This window comes from Podarcis liolepis, assembly GCF_965112155.1.
Source record: "Podarcis liolepis genome assembly, chromosome: 4".
In the NCBI taxonomy this organism is placed as follows: Eukaryota; Metazoa; Chordata; class Lepidosauria; order Squamata; family Lacertidae; genus Podarcis; species Podarcis liolepis.
Genome location: NC_139558.1, coordinates 7313674 through 7332015, shown reverse-complemented (window position 1 = coordinate 7332015; position 18342 = coordinate 7313674). Strand labels below are relative to the sequence as shown.

Sequence of the window (18342 nt, the reverse complement as noted above, 5' to 3'; positions counted from 1 at the left end):
ATCTTGGCATGGTGCATTCCATTTCTCCAAGGGCTGTTGCTCAGCAACGGAGCCTGTGACCATTTGAACTGAGATTCTTGCATCCTCAGTGTGTTGACGTTTGCAGAGGTTTGCTTTAGTGACCCTTGCTTCACTTGAATTAGAATATGGCATCTGAAAGACTCCTGGAGGTAAGTGAACGTTGGCATTTCCAATGGACTTGAACCCTAGAACAAAAATAATGGCATCACCAAGTTTGGCAAAGAGCTTTCAGAGGTCAGAGAAAGTGCTGAGCTTTGGGCAAGTTTATGGAAGGGGAGAACGAATGCTGTAAAGGAAAACTTAGTCTTCATATTGTAGTCAGTTGAATATTATTTTCAACAGAGCATTCTTTATTTTCTCTCTCTCTATATATATGTGTGTGTGTGTGTGTGAATCCAGGAGAGGGTTAACTTAAATTTCTAAATAAATGGCCTTGGTCCAGTACAGTGGTACCTCGGGTTACATACGCTTCAGGTTTACATACGCTTCAGGTTTACATACGCTTCAGGTTACAGACTCCGCTAACCCAGAAATAGTACCACGGGTTAAGAACTTTGCTTCAGGATGAGAACAGAAATTGTGCGACGGCAGCAGGAGGCCCCTTTAGCTAAAGTGGTACCTCAGGTTAAGAACAGTTTCAGGTTAAGAACAGACCTCCAGAATGAATTAAGTTCTTAACCCGAGGTACCACTGTATACCTAAAAGAGCGTCTCCACCCTCATCGTTCAGCCCGGACACTGAGGTCCAGCGCTGAGGGCCTTCTGGCGGTTGCCTCACTGTGAGAAGCCAAGTTTCAGGGAACCAGGCAGAGGGCCTTCTCGGTAGTGGCACCCGCCCTGTGGAATGCCCTCCCACCAGATGTCAAAAAGAAAAACAATTACCAGACTTTTAGAAGACATCTGAAGGCAGCCCTGTTTAGGGAAGCTTTTAATGTTTGACGGACTACTGTATTTTAATATTCTCTTGGAAGCCGCCCAGAGTGGCTGGGGAAACCTAGCCAGATGGGCAGGGTATAAATATATTATTATTATTATTATTATTATTATTATTATTATTATTATTATTATTATTATTATCTTTAGTTTACTATAGTTTGAAAGGGAAAGAGAAAAAAAGAGAAGAAAAGATCGCATGAGCACCTGGCCCAGGGGAGGGGTAGGAGGTGCTGGGTGGAGCTGGTCTTTCCGCAGAGCTGTTGCAGGGAGCCCTGCTGCCCACTTCTCCCGTGGAGTCAGTCTGATGGAAGGGCTTCTCCCAAGTGCAGACGAGGGGGAGACAGGAGGCCTGGCGGAGCTCTAACATCCGCTAAGACAGGCCAGCTCCATCAGGCCTCCTCTCCCTCAACTGTCATCTGGGGGCAGGCATTTCATCAGGCTACCACTGTGGGGGAAATAGGAACAGCACTTCTAGACATTGGGGCCTGATTTTTTCAGTTTCTTTTTCCTTTGCCCTCCTTGCCCCTTTTCCTTGTGTGATGTATTTCTGTGTGTTGATTTGTTTATTAGAATGTAAGTCTGCAAGTAGGGAGTGTCTTGTTTCTGATTTCACGTAAGCCTCTTTGGGAGCCCTTTTGGGGTACAAGAATGAATGAATCAGCTCTCTGTGGAGACCATCAGTTTGTTTCCATTTTAATGCAGACCTGCCTCATCTGTGCTTCCCAGATCAACACACAAACAGACATTTGCTTTGAGATGCTCACATGTCCCCATTTTGCAAATAGGTTCTCCACCCCACCCTGCGCCATGTACATGTTAGCATATTTAGAAATACATCATAAGACACCTGCTTTCAAAAACGTGAAGCGTAGGCTTAATAGCACACAAAATGGATGTCTGAGGAGAAAAGCACTCTGTGGGTGTGAGAAGGCAGCCATTTCCCTTCTGACCTATATTTGTCACAAGCAGCCCTGTTTCGGTTCTATGGAAGTTCAGCTTCTGCCAAAATTCAGTCGGGAGTTTTCGTTTCCCCCTCTTGTAGTTTTGCTTGCTTGTCTTAGGACAGAATGATTCATTTATGGCTACCAAGGTTCTGCCATTTTTCTTTATTTATATTCCTTTGTGTTTCTGATTTTGGTTGTTTTCTCTGTTCTGTTCAGTGAGGAGAAGACAGTAAATACTGTTAATAGACAAATTAATAGTATGCTATAAAACCCTTAAAATAATGAACACTCCCACTTTACATTGTGGGTGCCCCTTGTGGGATCGCGCGCGGTGCTACAGTTCCCAGGGAGCTTACTGGCAAACAGGGTCTGACAGTGTTAATTTTTGGAGGTTCATGCCCAGCCTCAGTAATCAAGTTTCTTGCTGGAAGGTGGGGCCAGCCCCATTTATAAATAGGGGGTGGAGCCGACAATAGCCAGGCAGTTGGCTCTGGAGATTCACCCTCCCTACCCTCCCTTTGTTTAATGTTTCTTGTTCGCAGGTTAACTTTTTCTTCCTGTTTAGCGGGCTCTGCTATGGTCTTTGACTGGTTGCTGTTGAAGGACCGGGAAGAAATTTTCCTGCATTGGCAGGTTTTGTCTTCCCCATAGCAATTCATCACAACTTTGACCTTGGGTGGAATCCTTTAGCCTTTTCTTCCCTATGGGTGGGGGCGTGAAGTGGTGACTCACCCCCCTGCGGTGGCGATTCCAGGGTCCCCTCTTAAATGGGTTATATATATGGGTGTCCCTGGCCATACACTTAAAGGTTGTCAGTGGTATGGGGATATGGGAATATGGGCTTGGCTGCCTGCTATACTTACGTCTCGCAGAGCACCCAATATCCCATTTACCCTGATGAGTGCCAGTTCCCCCCGGCTGGGGGGCTAGGAGGGATACACACTCAAGGCCTAAGCCAAGGTCTTCCTACATTCGGAAGTTTAATAAAATTGTGGTCTAATTTTAATTCCATATAATGTTGCCAGAGCTTTATTCCTTCCTAATAATAATAATAATAATAATAATAATTTATTATTTATACCCCGCCCATCTGGCTGGGCCTCCCCAGCCACCCTGGGTGGCTTCCAAAAAAATATTAAAATACTATAATACATCAAACATTAAAAGCTTCCCTAAACAGGGCTGCCTTCAGATGTCTTCCTTATGATCCCTGGGGGAGTGGGCTGTCACTGCCTGGTCCATGTGACATTTCAAACCTTTGTTACAGACAAGAGAAGCTGCTATTTACACAAAGCCTCAAAAAACCCCACTATTCCTCTTCTCCCCTCAGCATCTCAACATATTCTGCAGTGTCACATACCGCTGGCAGCGCACCCAAAGGATCCAGTGAGGACCGACGGAAGCATCAACTGACAGCTGTTGTCGTGGGAAAGAAGGGCAGGAAGCGCTACGAGATCTTTCCGACCTCCTGAAGAAGACCAAGGAATATGTGAGTTACTCAAGGGAATCACTGCAACCACGCAGGGATGTCAGAACCCTTCAGCCTGCCCCTTCCAGGCCCACCCTGCAAAGTGTCCAGTGGACAATCAGGCATCTGAGCGCATAAGTGATCTAGAGAACAGAGTTGGGCAATAGTACAGCAGATCCTAGCAGGCTTTGCAGTTGGCATGGATCAGCCAATTGGTGCCGATTGTAAGCCTTGTTTTCGGCAGGTACTGGCTGCCCTCAGGAGTTTGCAATTGCGAAGAGGGCTGTTGCACCCGGGTCCTGCTAGCAGGCTACTCATAGGTTGGCCACGGCGAGAACGTAATGGTGGACCAGATTGGCTTATCGTAGTGGTGTCCAAACTTTTTCAAAGAGGGCCAGATTTGATGAAGTGAAGGGCCGACCAAAGGGCCAACCTTTTTTTTTTTAGGATTGAAGTTCTTGAGCTTTTTTATGATTTTACCCCAAAGTTGTTGAGCTGTTTTTAGGGTTGAAGTTGTTGAGCTTCTCATAATGGGGACTGGGGAAGGCACACAGTGGGTTTGAATTGGAATCCAGAGGGAGACAGCTCTCCCCTCCCCTCCACCAAGTACTTAGGACAGAAAAAAGCAGGAAAAAATAGGTCCAAACCAAATGTTGTGGTTGACGTACATCCTTTATCCCCTCCATTGGTTTCCCTAAAGACTAAAAGGTTGTGTGTGTGTGTGTTATGTATTAAGATTAGTTGCAGTTCTCACTCAGGGCCACCAGTATGTAAATGAAGGATTGAAAACTGTCGCTCCTGATTGGTTAGCTAGTTGTGAGTTGCTACTGTTTCAAGTTACTTAGTATTATATAAAGCAGCCAGCTAGGCTGCAGCCAGTCTGATTCCAGGAGCAGTTCTAATTGCTGCAATAAAGAGCTGTGCATCCAACAGAGCTGTGCCCTTCATCCATCTCTTCCACTATTCAACAGTCTAAACGGCTCAGGTGTAAGCCGCCTGAAAGCCGTATTCCCTCCTACCAACCTGCCTGGGTTTGGAGCTCTTTGGGGAGGCCCTTCTCTCAGTTCCGCCTCCCTCACAGACATGCTTGATGGGGCTGTGTGACAGGAACTTCTTAGTGGCTGCTCCCACACTTTGGAACTCCCTTGCTAGAGAAGCCAGACTGGCTCCCTCCTTGCTGTTCTTCTGTCGGTAGTAGAAGACTTTCTTGTTCCAACCGGCTTTGGTGAATTGACTGCTTTGAAATGAAGGGCTGGTCTCTTGCTGTTTGATTGTAATTATATGTAAGCTTTTAAGCGAGTTTATATAAGTATAGTTTTAGTTCTCTCCATGTTTAATTGTTTCTTAATGGTTGTTTTTTCTATGTTTTTAGTTCTTCTTGTTTTTTATCTGTAAGTTGCCTAAAGTCCAGTCAGGGGGGAAAGCGGGTTATGCATAAATATAATCATCATCATCATCTAGCAGTGCTTGGTGGCCAAAGCATTGCCATCGTTAATAGGCTGAAATATAAGCAATGGATTACTGAAATAACTCATGATAGTGAAGTTTATATTATAAGAACACATGTATTGTAAAACAGCTAATAAAAAGAAGTAAAAAACAAACATCAGGAAAGGAGGGGTGGGAAGTCGAAAAGAAATTTATGTTGATTTTTTTTGTACATGACATTAAATGTTTTGGAATGCTTTTAATAAAAATAAAAATAATAAAATAAATTAATAATAAATAATAAAATAAATAATAAAAATATAATAAAAATGATAAATGTAAAAAAGATAATGGGTTGCTTCTCTTAGCAGTAACTTCTCTAGGTCTCTTCTCAGCCACTTGTAGCGCTTCCCACATCCACTCTCCTCTGGCCGAAATTGGCGAGAGATGGGAGCATCCTGCAAGGTGGTGGAAGTGGTGGGCTGGGGTCTTGTACTTCTGCCACCTGAGGCTGGTGCTTCATCACACCTCACTGGTGGGCCAGCTCTGGACATTTACCTTCAAGGCAGTGTTGGGGGACTTTAGGTCTGCCAGGCAGCTTCAGCTGACCAAGGCACACTCACCTGTCCTAGACCAGGCATCATATATAACATCAAATGCCATGCAGATAAAGACAAATTTGGGCCCAGAAGGTGGTTGCAAGCTGATCATCAATGCTTGCATAAAGCTGTGTGCAGCACCTTCGAACCCCAGTGGTCATTCCCTATGTGAGAATCTTTTGGAGGCCAGGTTTTTCTTACCTTCCCAGACATTTTATCAACCATGATAACTTTTGAAGTTTAGCTATTTCCCTGTGCCTTTCGGCTGTATTTTCATGCAGCCTCTTAATGGGGTTATGGTGGTTTCGGTACCAGTCTATTTCTGTAATTACTGTTTTAATTTTGGAATTAAAGTTTAAATTGTGAACCTCCCCGGAGGAGATTGTTGGTTGGACATTATAGAAATGCCATAAATGAATACATAAAACAGTTACCCAAATATGCCCAAGTATAAGTTTCCTATATACAGTATATGCACAGGTCTGAAACTGTCAGTTTGCATTTCTTAGTGCAGAAAGTATTGATCTAATGTATAGATATCTTTCCTGTTCTAATTCATTCAAGAGGGTTTCAGGAAGCTACTAGAAGCTTCTCTGTGAGAGAGAAACAGAGGCAGAAGGATTAATGATTGTTTGGGTTATACCTTCTGGGAAGCTGGTGTAAACTAGTTTTCTTATCTCTATTCTGCAGAGTCCTGCTGAGGATAAATATAGGCCAGAAGGAGCCTCAGTTTTACTTTCTCTTTCTTCCTTCTGGTGTGGTGATTCTGTATATAGGATGCTTAGTGCTAAGGTTTAGTCTTATTAGGGACACAGGTGGCGCTGTGGTCTAAACCACTGAGCCTCTTGAGCTTGCCGATCAGAAGGTTGGCGGTTCAAATCCCAGCAGCGGGGTGAGCTCCCATTGCTCGGTCCCAGCTCCTGCCAACCTAGCAGTTTGAAAGCACACCAGAAAGTGCAAGTAGATTAATAGGTACCACTCTGGTGGGAAGGTAAACAGCATTTCCGTGCACTGCTCTGGTTCACCAGAAGCGACTTAGTCATGCTGGCCACATGACCCGGGAAAACTGTATGTGGATAAATGCCGACTCCCTCGGCCTATAGAGCGAGATGAGCACCAGAGTCGTATGCAACTGGACTTAACTGCCAGGGGCCCTTTACCTTTTTTCCCTTTAAGCCTTATTATGAGTTAAGTTTATAAAGGCTGCAACTGAATTTTGTATGGACTGAGCCCTGGATTTGATGAACCATTAAACTACATTTGCCTTAAGCACAAGTAAAAGCTCTGCTGGATGAAATATTGCCTCTGATCTATTTTGGGGAACTCTGCTGAACTCTGCTATGGTGTTTTAAGTTTTTCCTCCACACCTATGACAGAAATAAGTGGTAATAGAACTAGCATGGGATCACCACCCAGTTTTTACATATGTGGCTCTGCTCTGTTCAGAAGTTACACTAAAGCCACAAACACGGCAGGCAGCCACAACTTACTACTCACTTGGCAAAATGCAGCCCACCAATATAACAGCATCTGGCAGGTTACAGTGCAAGGGTAGGAGGTAGCGTTCAGTGATGGGCCATCCGTTGAGCTTGCCCACACATCACACAAAAGTGTTCTGGTTTTTGTTGTTGTTTGTTATTTCTGTATTATTTCACTATGAATATCTCGTTACAGCAAGTTCAGTTTCTAGTTTGCAATATGAACTTCCTGGGGTGCCAATTAGAATGTAGTTAAAGGATGCATGACCCGCTCTCCCTTCGTCATAAATTATCCTCTGGGATCGTTGCCAAAAAGGAGAGGTCATGCAAGCTATGTCACTATTTTAAAGTGTGCTTTGCCGTAATGTGTTCCACTCAAATTTGTACAGAAACGAAGAGGTTTAGCACACACATGAAAAACCCTCAAAGCCCCTCTCACTTAAAATTCTGTTGCTGTATCCCAACTCCTATAGAAAGCGTTCAGAACTAGGGCATGAAGATAAAACTGTTTTCAAGGCAATTCACTTTGTTTTATTATTTGTTAAATAATATGGACAATTCGGCTGCACCACTGGGGAATCAGAGATACTCCTTATTCCAATAAGCTCACTGTTCTGACAGCTTTAAAAAGCACACTGTTATTTGTTTCTCAAACTCAGCTGAAGACCATTCTAAGCAGGGGGGCTTAAAATTAGTTGATTGTTCCACTTTTTCGTTGCTGATATTCCACTGTTCCCATATGCATTCAAAATGTAAATGAAGGTCTCACAATAGATAGGAAGTTCCTCGAGGCAAAAGTGTCTTCTCCTTTGCAGTGAGCGGCATTACACAATGTTGGCAATCAGAAAATGAACAATAATAATGTTTAAGACTTCCATCATTTTAAAGGACATGCAGTGTCCCCAATGAACCTTACTTGTCATTTCCTTCTTAGCAATTAACTCCAAGGCTTACATAAGCCACTTTTTCAGCTCCCTTTTGTTTATTTTATCCTTTTTAGCCATTAATTTAGAATTCCAAACATTTTAAAAAAGCTTTCAGCTAAGTTTTCTGTACATAAGAAGGGCAGCCACATCAGCCTATGGAGCAAACTCTCATATCCCTGAATGCATACTGGATACACGATTCTAATACGCTATGTCCAAGTCTTATGTATTTTGTTGGCATTTGTCTGTCTCGAGAGATAATGGAGTGGGCATCTGACGTGACTATTCTGGGGTGCAAGCCAGGGCAGTTTGTATGGGGGTCCTGGGCTGCCCAGACAACAAGACCCCCCTCTTGACCTCACTGATGTAGTCCAAAGGAGAACAGAGCAATACGTTTGGGAGCAGGTTGGCTGAAGGAGTTGCTGGAAGGAGGCCTACAAGGCACCATCCAACTACCTTAGGGACTCTACTCCGTATTTGTGTAGGGTTTTTAACTCCTTAGCCTTTTCTTCTCCCAAAAATATCCTACAAGGCAACAGAGGTTTAGGAACAGAGCTTTCCTTCTCCTAGATGGGCTACCTTCTCAGGCTGACAAGCCCCACCTGCCCCTCACTTGCCCATATAGCACACGCAGAAACTGCCTTCTTGACCATTGGACCCACTATTGGTACGCTCAATTTTTTTTGATGATTTTATATTTTTTTAATAGCAATTTTATTGAAAGTTTTTAAACATATTAAATACTAAAATTCAAACTCATTTATAAGAAAATAACGAAACAATATCTAAACATAAAAAAATCCTCACAAAACACAATTGCATAGAAAAGTGAAAGAGGAAAAAAGAATAGAGAAAGAATAACTAAAAAGGCCTTTTATCACATTTATATTGTTCACATCATATCATCTATCCACACATAGGCAGATTCCCCATCTCTCACCTGGGTGCCTTCCACTTCTCCCAGTCTCCCACCTTGAGAGAGCCTTCCTACCCTGCCTTTCTTTCAGGTACCTCTCACCTCCAGCTGTGCCCTTCCTCTGTGTGTCTTCCTTGATTCAAAATAAAGGAATCTTAATATAAAAAATATAAAAATGGGTAAAAAGGAAAGGAAAGTCCCACCTCCCCGTTTGACATTTATCTTTAAGAGCAATTATTCAGAATATTTAACATACGCACTCCAGAATAATGAAGATTTTATTTTTAATTGTATTTTACCAATGTCCTGTTTGTCACCCAAAACTCCTTTGGAAGTAATGGTGGGATTGAAACTTAATAAGCGTCAACAGCAACATCTGGGAAGTCACAGGTTCCCTAACCTTGCCCTACCCTTTCCTCCATAATTTGAGCTGTGAGGATGACTTTCAATGCAGCTGGCACCAAGGGTAAATTGCAGTCTGTGCTGTTGATCAGGACTGGGGAGGAGGGCAGGGAAGTGCATAAAAGCCAAAGAAGCAGGAGAAAGAGTGGGAGAACTTAACAAAGACATTGGAGAGGGGGTGCCTTTGTGCTTTGTGCTGGTGACATAACATGTCCAAAATGAGAAGAGCAAAATCTTATGTTCTGGTTCAGAATAACCCAGGATGTAAGAACCTCAGGATTATCTGTCTGTCTGTCTCTCTGTCTGTCTGTCTGTCTGTCTGTCTATCATATTTATATACCACCCTTCATCACAAGATCTCAGGGTGGTTCACAGAGAGCCCTGAGTCCTCCACAGGTTTCTTGGACTCTTAAGAAACCCTTCAAGGATTCTTCTCCCTGATTCCTCCACAGCTTCTTGAGTTTCCTTCTGAGATGCCCTTGCATCTGTGGACCCCATTCCACCAACCCTGTGTTCTGGACAGGACATAAGGAAGGAGATGAAATTTTGACCCCACTCCACCCTCTCTATTTATCCCTCTCTACTGCCAGCTCTTTAGTTTCTACAGCAATTTGTAGAACTGAATGAATCCACAGCATAGCCTCACCATAGGTTCACCACCCAGTCTCTGGAACAGTCTTCAGAGTTAGCAATTGCTGTGCCATCTTGCTATATTTTCTTTGTAAAATTCAGTTTTGTGGATGGGGGAGCCTCTGATCTCTTCTTTGTTGCTTCCCCAAGTACCTTTTGTGAGCATTCTCCACAAATATAAAATGATCTGAATGATTGAAGCTCGAGTGCATTTGATAAGCACGCCTATTTCTGGGCCAGGTCTGTTGCACAGACAACAGTCTATCCTCCAGCAGAACAGACCCAGGATCACAGTGGGAAGCAATTTTCTTGGCACATTTGAGCGAAGTCATTTATGTTCCAGAAGGTCTTATTCCCCAAATAATAGCTTGCAGACGTGTATAGAGACATGCAATCTGAGCAAGCACAGTAGCAGGGTTGTGTAACTATGCCAATTTGGCATGTATTGCACGGCAGATATTTAGATCTGCTGCTTCTATTGCTGTCTATGCTGCTTCTTTTAAAACTGGGAGCATGATGGGCAATTAGGCCAGTGCAAGGGATAATCCACAACAGTGATTCAGGTGTGCATTGGAAAAATTGTGTGTCTGATTTTTACAGATAAGGACCCCACACCTGTAATGCCAGTAGAAAGATGTCATCAAGTGTTTGCCCTCCAAAAAGTTCACAGTTGTGTTCACTGGAAAGCGTTTGACAAGAGCAGGCCAGTGAAGTCAAGGGCTGAAGCACTGGGACTCTGGGCAGGAGTATTAATGCAAAAGGCAGGTTGAGAAAGGCACATAAAGCCAGGAGACAAGCAAGCAAGTGATTCGAGTAGAAAGAAGCCAGGTGTGTGATCTATTTCTCAGATAGAAGGAAACTGCCAATAAAGTTCTAAGGGAAAATAGGGGACTGTGCTGAGGGATTTTTGATCAGTGAAAAATGCCCAAGAGGTGTTCTTGATCAGATACAGATAGGTAGCCGTGTTGGTCTGCCATAGTCAAAATAAAAAAATTCCTTCCAGTAGCACCTTAAAGACCAACTAAGTTAGTTCTTGGTATGAGCTTTCGTGTGCATGCACACTTCTTCAGATACACTGAAACAGAAGTTGCCAGATCCTTCTACAGGCTCATCTCAGCTATCTGCCAATCACCGATTCCCACCACCCTTCTGAGTAATACCCCTCCTCACCTTCTCACTATATAGAAGGATCTGGCAACTTCTGTTTCCGTGTATCTGAAGAAGTGTGCATGCACACGAAAGCTCATACCAAGAACTAACTTAGTTGGTCTTTAAGGTGCTACTGGAAGGAATTTTTTTATTCTTGATCAGAGATTGTGATGCCCATTTGAGAGGTGGCAAAGCACTGCTAAAGAGCTGCCCCAGAACCTCTTGTTCAAAGTATCTTCTGACCTCGTTGTCAGTATGAAATCCATTGGTGCCAACAGCCTAGTATGAGACACAAATCTGTGTCAAAGTACAGTGGTACCTTGGTACTCGAATGTACGGTAATCCATTCCGGAAGTCCGTTTGACTTCCAAAACATTTGAAAAACAAGGCGCGGCTTCCGATTGGCGCAGGTGCCACAGAAACAACAGTCGACAACCACATTGGATGTTTGGCTTCCGGAAAACGTTCAAAAACCAGAACACTTACAGAAGGGTGGTGGGAATGGGTGATTGGCAGATAGCTGAGATGAGCCTGTTGACGACTCTTAACGACTGCAATAGGTCTTACAGGAAAAGGCAAGGGGTGAGATTTTCTTGGTGAGGTTGATGGACTTCCATTTCATGCGGCTCAATGTGGTGCCTTCCATAGCTCCAGTTACAGGTAGGTAGCCGTGTTGGTCTGCCATAGTCAAAATAAAAAAATTCCTTCCAGTAGCACCTTCCAGTAGTCTCACCCCTTGCCTTTTCCTGTGGTGAAGCAGACGCCACCAATGGTGATGCGACTTGGGAATCACAGAGAAATCATCAGCTTCAACGTCACTCAACTATCGGACACGCCCATTGTATTGGGCATGAGTTGGCTGGACAAGCACAGCCCAACGCTGGCTTGGTACCAGAGGCAACTGACGTTCGGCTCTTCCTTTTGTGCTGAACACTGCATCGTGCCCCGGCAGGAAGGAGAGGAAGAGGAGTCACAGCTGCTGCTAGGCATGCTGCAAGCGATTCCCCACAAGTACGCAGAATTTTTGGAAGTTTTCTGCGAGAAGGAGGCAGACAGGCTACCCCCTCACAGACCATATGACTGCAAGATTGACCTGCTGCCGGGGGCGGCGCTGCCTAAAGGGAAGCTGTATTCCATGTCAGAGGACGAACTGCAAGAACTCAAAGAGTTCATAGATCATAATTTGGAGCGCGGTTTCATCCGGGAGTCCAAGGCAGCGGGGGGCAGTCCTGTATTCTTTGTCAAGTAGCGGGATACGCCCCAAAAAAGACTGGTAGTGGACTATCGCATCTTAAACAGTGTGACCAAGCCATCGGACTTCCCCATGCCCCGAATCGACGACCTCCTAGCAAAGGTGCGGAAGGGCAGCGTGTTCACCAAGTTAGACCTGCGAGGGGCGTACAACCTCATTCGCATGCGGGAAGGAGATGAGTGGAAGACAGCCATGTTCACGCCACTGGGCACCTACGAATATAGAGTTATGCCTTTTGGATTGCAAAATGGCTCCCACGTTTTTCAAGCTTTCATGCATCACGTGTTGGCGGGACTTCTCTACAAGACGTGCGTCTGTTTCTTAGATGACATCCTGATCTTTTCGGAATCGCAGCAGGAGCATGACAGACACGTCAAGGAAGTGCTGAGCAGGCTAAGGCAGCATAGGCTCTACGCCAAGCTGGAGAAGTGCCAATTCGACGTGACTGAGGTGGATTTTCTGGGCTACAAGTTGTCTGACAAGGGGCTCGCCATGGACAGCGCCAAGGTTCGAGCGGTGTTGGATTGGAAAAGCCCACGCAACCGGAAGGAGGTCCAACGGTTTGTCGGTTTTGCGAACTTCTATCGCAAGTTTATCAAGGGCTTCGCTATGCAGACAGCGGCCATCACGGACACGCTTAGCTCCAAGAAAAAGAAGTTCATCTGGACAGAGCAGGCGGAGCAGTCCTTTCAGGCACTCAAGCGTCTCTTCGCGTCGGAAGAGCAGCTGCTGCATGTTGACCCCAGCAGGCCGATGAGGGTGGAGACAGACGCCTTGGACAGAGCCGTGGGGGCAGTCCTGCTGCAGAAAGACCCGCAGGGGGTTTGGCGGCCGGGAGCGTTTTACTCCAGGAAGCTCAGCAAGTCCGAGCAGAACTACACCATCTGGGACAGGGAGTTGCTGGCCATTCATGCAGCGTTCACAGCGTGGAGGCACTTCCTGATCGGCGCCAAGCACACGGTGCAGGTTTGCACGGACCACAAGAATCTGGAGCACTGGCGCACGGCACAGTTCCTGAACCAGAGGCAGATACGTTGGGCTGAGTTCTTTGCGAACTTCGACTTCCGAATAGAGTATGTCCCGGGGGACACCAACATCATGGCGGACGCTCTCTCCCGTAAGCCACAGTATCTGGAGGACGCAACGCCAGCGGCCGCCATGCACATCTTCGCACCAACAGTGTGGGCGTGCGCCGCGGCAACCGTGGACCTGGAGGCGGTGCGACGAGCGTTGCAGGATGACTCCTTCGCGCAAGCAAAGATGGCAGAGGTGCAAAGGGGCAAGGCAGCGACCGACGGTTTCCAGCTGAGAGATGGATTGCTCATCCGTAAAGGGGCCATCTACGTGCCGGGAGACGAACTTCGCGCCAAGGTGCTGCAGCAGCTGCACGACGCGCCCACTGCCGGGCACTTTGGCAAGGAGAAGACGGTGGAATTAGTAGCCAGGGATTTCTGGTGGCCCGGGATGAGAGGGGAGGTCGCGGACTACGTGGCGAGGTGTGACACCTGCCGGAGGGCCAAGCCAGTGCACAGACCGCCGGCCGGACTGTTGGAACCGCTGCAAACTCCGGTCGAACCATGGGAGAGGGTGGCCCTGGACTTTGTCACGGATCTGCCCAGCTCGAGGGGCAAGACGGCAGTGCTGGTGGTGGTGGATTTGTTTTCCAAGATGGCACATTTCATTCCGTGTGCTAAGGTGGCCACGGCGGAGCAAACCGCCAAACTGTTCATAGACCACGTGTTCAAGGTTCACGGTCTGCCACGGTCTATTCTGTCCGACCGGGGGCGGCAGTTCATCTCGAATTTCTGGCAGAAGCTGATGGGCTTCCTGAACGTCAAGATCAACCTGGCGTCGGCGAGACACCCGCAGACCAACGGGCAAGCGGAGCGGGTCAATGCCATCATGCAGCAGTACCTGAGATGTTATGCGAATCAACAGCCTGCGACGTGGGTGGATTACCTGCCGCTCGCCGAGTTCGCCTACAACAACACGAAGCACGTGTCCACGGGGGTCACGCCGTTCTTCGCCAACAACGGGAGGCACCCCAGAACCTTCCCGGGACTGGAAAGACTGGGGGAGGGGGAGCCGCAGACGGCAGATGCGTTCGCGTCGGAGTTGCAGGAAGTCCACGATCAGCTGCGGCGCCACCTGGAGCTGGCCAAACACGCATACAAGGTACAAGCGGACAAACACAGGAGGGTTGGCGAAGAGATCCACGTGGGAGACTGGGTCTGGTTAGCAGCCCACGCAGTGCCGGCCAGGTCGTTGGCCAAGAAGAAACTAGGGCATAAGCAACTGGGGCCCTACCAAGTCGAAGAGCGGGTCAACCCGGTAGCTTTCAGGCTGGCGCTTCCGGAGGGTTCCAGGATGCATCCGGTGTTCCACAGATCGGTGCTCACTCCCTACAAGGCACCGCACAGGTTTCAGGAACCCGGAACGGCACCGAGTCCGTTCAGAGACAGAACCGGGCACGCGGGAGTGGCACAGGAGGAGCGCATCAACGAAGTCACGGAGATTTTGGACTCCAGATGGGGGGAAGAGGGGGTAGAATACTTTCTCGCCAAGGAGGGCACCCCGGCCAGTGCGAACAGCTGGGTGCCGGGCTACGCCTTGGACGAACCTCTGCTCAAAGACGAGTTTCATGCCCTCTTCCCACATAGACCAATGCCAGCAGACTTTTTCGACGACTGGCTTTTCACGCCCACGCTTTCGGCCAGCACGTTCCGGGGGTTCGACTCGGACGAGGACCCGACACGAGACGCCCGTTCCCCGGAGGGGTCACCCTCGGGATCTGCCTCAGAACCCTCGTATTGGTGGGACGATAGACCAGAGGAGCAGTGGCGCAGGAAGTGGCTGGAAGGTCCAGGACGAGCGACGCCGCCAGGAGGAAGTGAGGGAGAGACGGACATGGACGTTTTCGGGGACGACCCTGGTTTCGAGCACGGCGGCACAGAGATGGAAGCGGAGGTGACCGTCGTCGTCGACGAGAGCAGGGAGGAAGACCCGGGAGACTTCAGATGGAGGCCCGCCACGGGAAGCGAACGATATCCGACGTTCGTCCCTTTGACACAGCAGAACCCAGCTCCCGCACCAGAAGGAGGGGAGGGGGGAATGGGGGGCTTCGAGGGGGGGTGGATGTCAGGGGTTCAGGAGCAGAGGCAAGGGCAAGGGAGGAAACAGAGAGTGAAGGGGAGGAGGCAGAAGAAAAGATGAGTGATGACGACGACCCGAGATCTCCGAGTCTTTCCAGTGAATCAGAAGATTCACAGAAAGGAGCACCAGTGGCCAGGGCAAGGGGGGAGTCTAGGGGGGCACCCCAGGAAGATAGAGCCAGAGGGGACTCAGAGGAGAGCAGTTGGAAATCGGGACCAGCGTCACCGCCAGAGAGCAGGGAAGAGGAAGGGAGCCAGGGGGCAAGCGCTGGCAGCTCACAACAGGAGGGAGGGCATGAGTCAGGAGTGGCCACACCTCCATCGGGGAGCGAGGAAACGGTCAGAAGGAAAATGGAAAGTTGGGCGCGCGCGCCAAGTTCAAATGCACAGGAAAGTGACGCAGTGGGCAGCCCTGAAAGAGAGCCAGGTCCTAAAGCCCGGCGCAAGGAGACAGGAGGGTCCGGGGGGTCGGCGTCAGAAGAATCCAGGAAGGAAGAGACCCCGGGGGGTAGAGGGACCCAGAGGAGGACAGTCAGGCGGAAAAGGTGGAGCAGGGCTAGGATATTAAGTTGGTGCACAAGGGGCGGAGACTCAGACGGAGCTTCGCCGATCTAGCCACTAGACGTAGAGTTGCACGCAGCAGCTTGAGAATGGAAACTGTAACTCAATAAAGACTTTTACTTAATGATCGCTGGCTAGCGTGATCCTCTGTGAGCTAGGATCTTTAAGCAGCTCTGACACCCACCTTCTCACTATATAGAAGGATCTGGCAACTTCTGTTTCAGTGTATCTGAAGAAGTGTGCATGCACACGAAAGCTCATACCAGGAACTAACTTAGTTGGTCTTTAAGGTGCTACTGGAAGGAATTTTTTTATTTTGACTATGGCAGACCAACACGGCTACCTACCTGTAACTAGAATTATTTGTGTTGCAGATGTGCAGAAGATCAGAGCAAAAGTTGTCTAATTTGCAGCCATAGGATCCCAATGCACCCTGGGGCGGCTTTTTATAAGCCATACGCGGTTCACCTATCTGGTGTGCTTGGGAGCTTGGTGGAGCCAAACTGACACTCCTGCTGACTTGCCTACACTGTGCCAAGCTCACTGCACCTTGCAGCTCCCCTCTTCCTCTCAGTACAGTGGTACCTCTGGATGCGAATAGGATCCGTTCCGGAGCCCCGTTCACATCCTGAAGCAAACGCAACCTGCATGTGCGCGGGTCACGATTTGCCGCTTCCGCGCATGTGCGTGACGTCATTTTAAGTGTGCATGCACGAGCGGCGAAACCTGGAAGTAACACGTTCTGTTACTTCCGGGTCACTGCGGAGCGCAACCCGAAAATGCCCAACCCAAAGCATATTTAACCTGAGGTAGGACTGTAAGTGCTTGCAACTTAGTGTGCTGGGAAGCCATCAGAAGATCAGTGCTCAACTCACACAACCTCACCAGCCACTACAGGCAACAAAACCTTTCACACAACTAATTCAACCCTCAGCAGTACAGGTAAAAAAAAAATGTACCAGCATAAATGAATTCTGCTTCACATCACACACACACACACACACACACACACTTCCCAGATTTCTGCTACCAGTGCTGAAATAAATTTCTACAGGGACAAACTCATATCTCTTATTGTTCCTAGAGGAAGCTTTACAGACCTAACAATATAGCACTTTTTAGTCCCTGCCAAATCTTTTATAGCAACATGGTATGTGATTGAGATTTATAGGATTACTTTGCAGTCCTCCAGATTTTATTGTAATCCACCAGAGAATCATGGTGGATTGTTTCTCTAAACCCCCCAAAAAGGGCATCTCTCATGCCTATCCTAATTTTCTCAAAGAACAGTTCACAAAGGATGTTCACAAATATTAAGCTAAGACTTGGTCACATTTTGTGAAAAAAAATGTAATGTACTCAGATCATTAGTTCATGCAGCCTAATTCTGTGCTTCAGAATGAATAAGTTTAGTTTATTTGTTTATTAGGTTGATTGTTTTGAGATTTACCCAACTTCTCAACAATGCTTTTTAAGAAGCATATAAACCAATATAAAATGTAACAAAATTAATTTATAATCAGAGCATTATTAAGGTGATGGTTCATCTAACCATAATAAACAGCACAGAATCATAACACTACAAGCCTTGATTATTAGCATTTCAGTATCATGTCAAATGAAAGTTTTACCTTCCTTTGAAATAACAACCGCAAGCTAACAAGATGAGCCTATCTGAACAGAGTCCTAAAGGTATGGAGCCACCATTAAGAAGACTCTGCTTTCATATGGAACCAGAACCCTCAGCCAACCCTCTGAAATTATCTTAGATCACAAAGGAGTGGATGGGGTGAGAAACATGGTGAAGGCATTCCTTCAGATAACCAAAGCCCAGATCATACTGAGATTTTAAAGCCATAGTCAGTATTTTGAATTGTGCCCAGACCCTAACCCGTTACAACAGGTGTAACTGGGAAAAAGCTTTTCTGAACCGTTTGCATACCAAACATTAAGCCAGTTTATCAGCACTCCTAGGCAGCAAACCTGCTTCTTTAGGGATGTGTGATCCACCTGGAGCAGCACATTAACTTACTCCGAAATTGATTGGCCCACCTACAATCAGCACTCATCCAGACCACTGCTAATTCTAGATAACTGTTCACAGATTTCTCTGCTTTGCTTGTTGTCTACAAAAAGGCAAAACATAAGTAGCAGAAGATGTGCGGTAATTTTACTGAACATTGTGTATTGAAAACATACTGATCTTTATTTCAGCTGAGCGCTGACCATTTCGGATACCTGTGGCTATGTGAGCTAACAGGAACATGATAATGGTTTCACACCAAGATGCAAAATATCTGCTAACATTAAATAAGATATTTTAGAGGAGAAAACCAATCTCCATGTCTGGCATGGTGCCATGTCCTTCAGTCTGAATGTCTATGGGACATATGTACAGAATGCATCTTCCCCCAAACCTGCCTTTTGAGATCATCTTTGATGAACTTTCTACTACAGGTGTTTACAGATGGGAAAATGCAC

At 46.9% G+C, this 18342-nt stretch overlaps 1 long non-coding RNA gene across 6 annotated transcripts in view; it reads left to right on the top strand.

Annotated features, from left to right (window-relative positions):
* LOC310706066 overlaps positions 1–18342 on the top strand; it is a 164905-nt gene that overhangs the window by 51139 nt on the left and 95424 nt on the right. For all 6 annotated transcript variants that reach the window (XR_014525626.1, XR_014525627.1, XR_014525628.1 and 3 more), the window contains exon 3: positions 3231–3389. This is a non-coding gene — a long non-coding RNA (uncharacterized lncRNA). The remainder of the gene's footprint in view (positions 1–3230; positions 3390–18342) is intronic.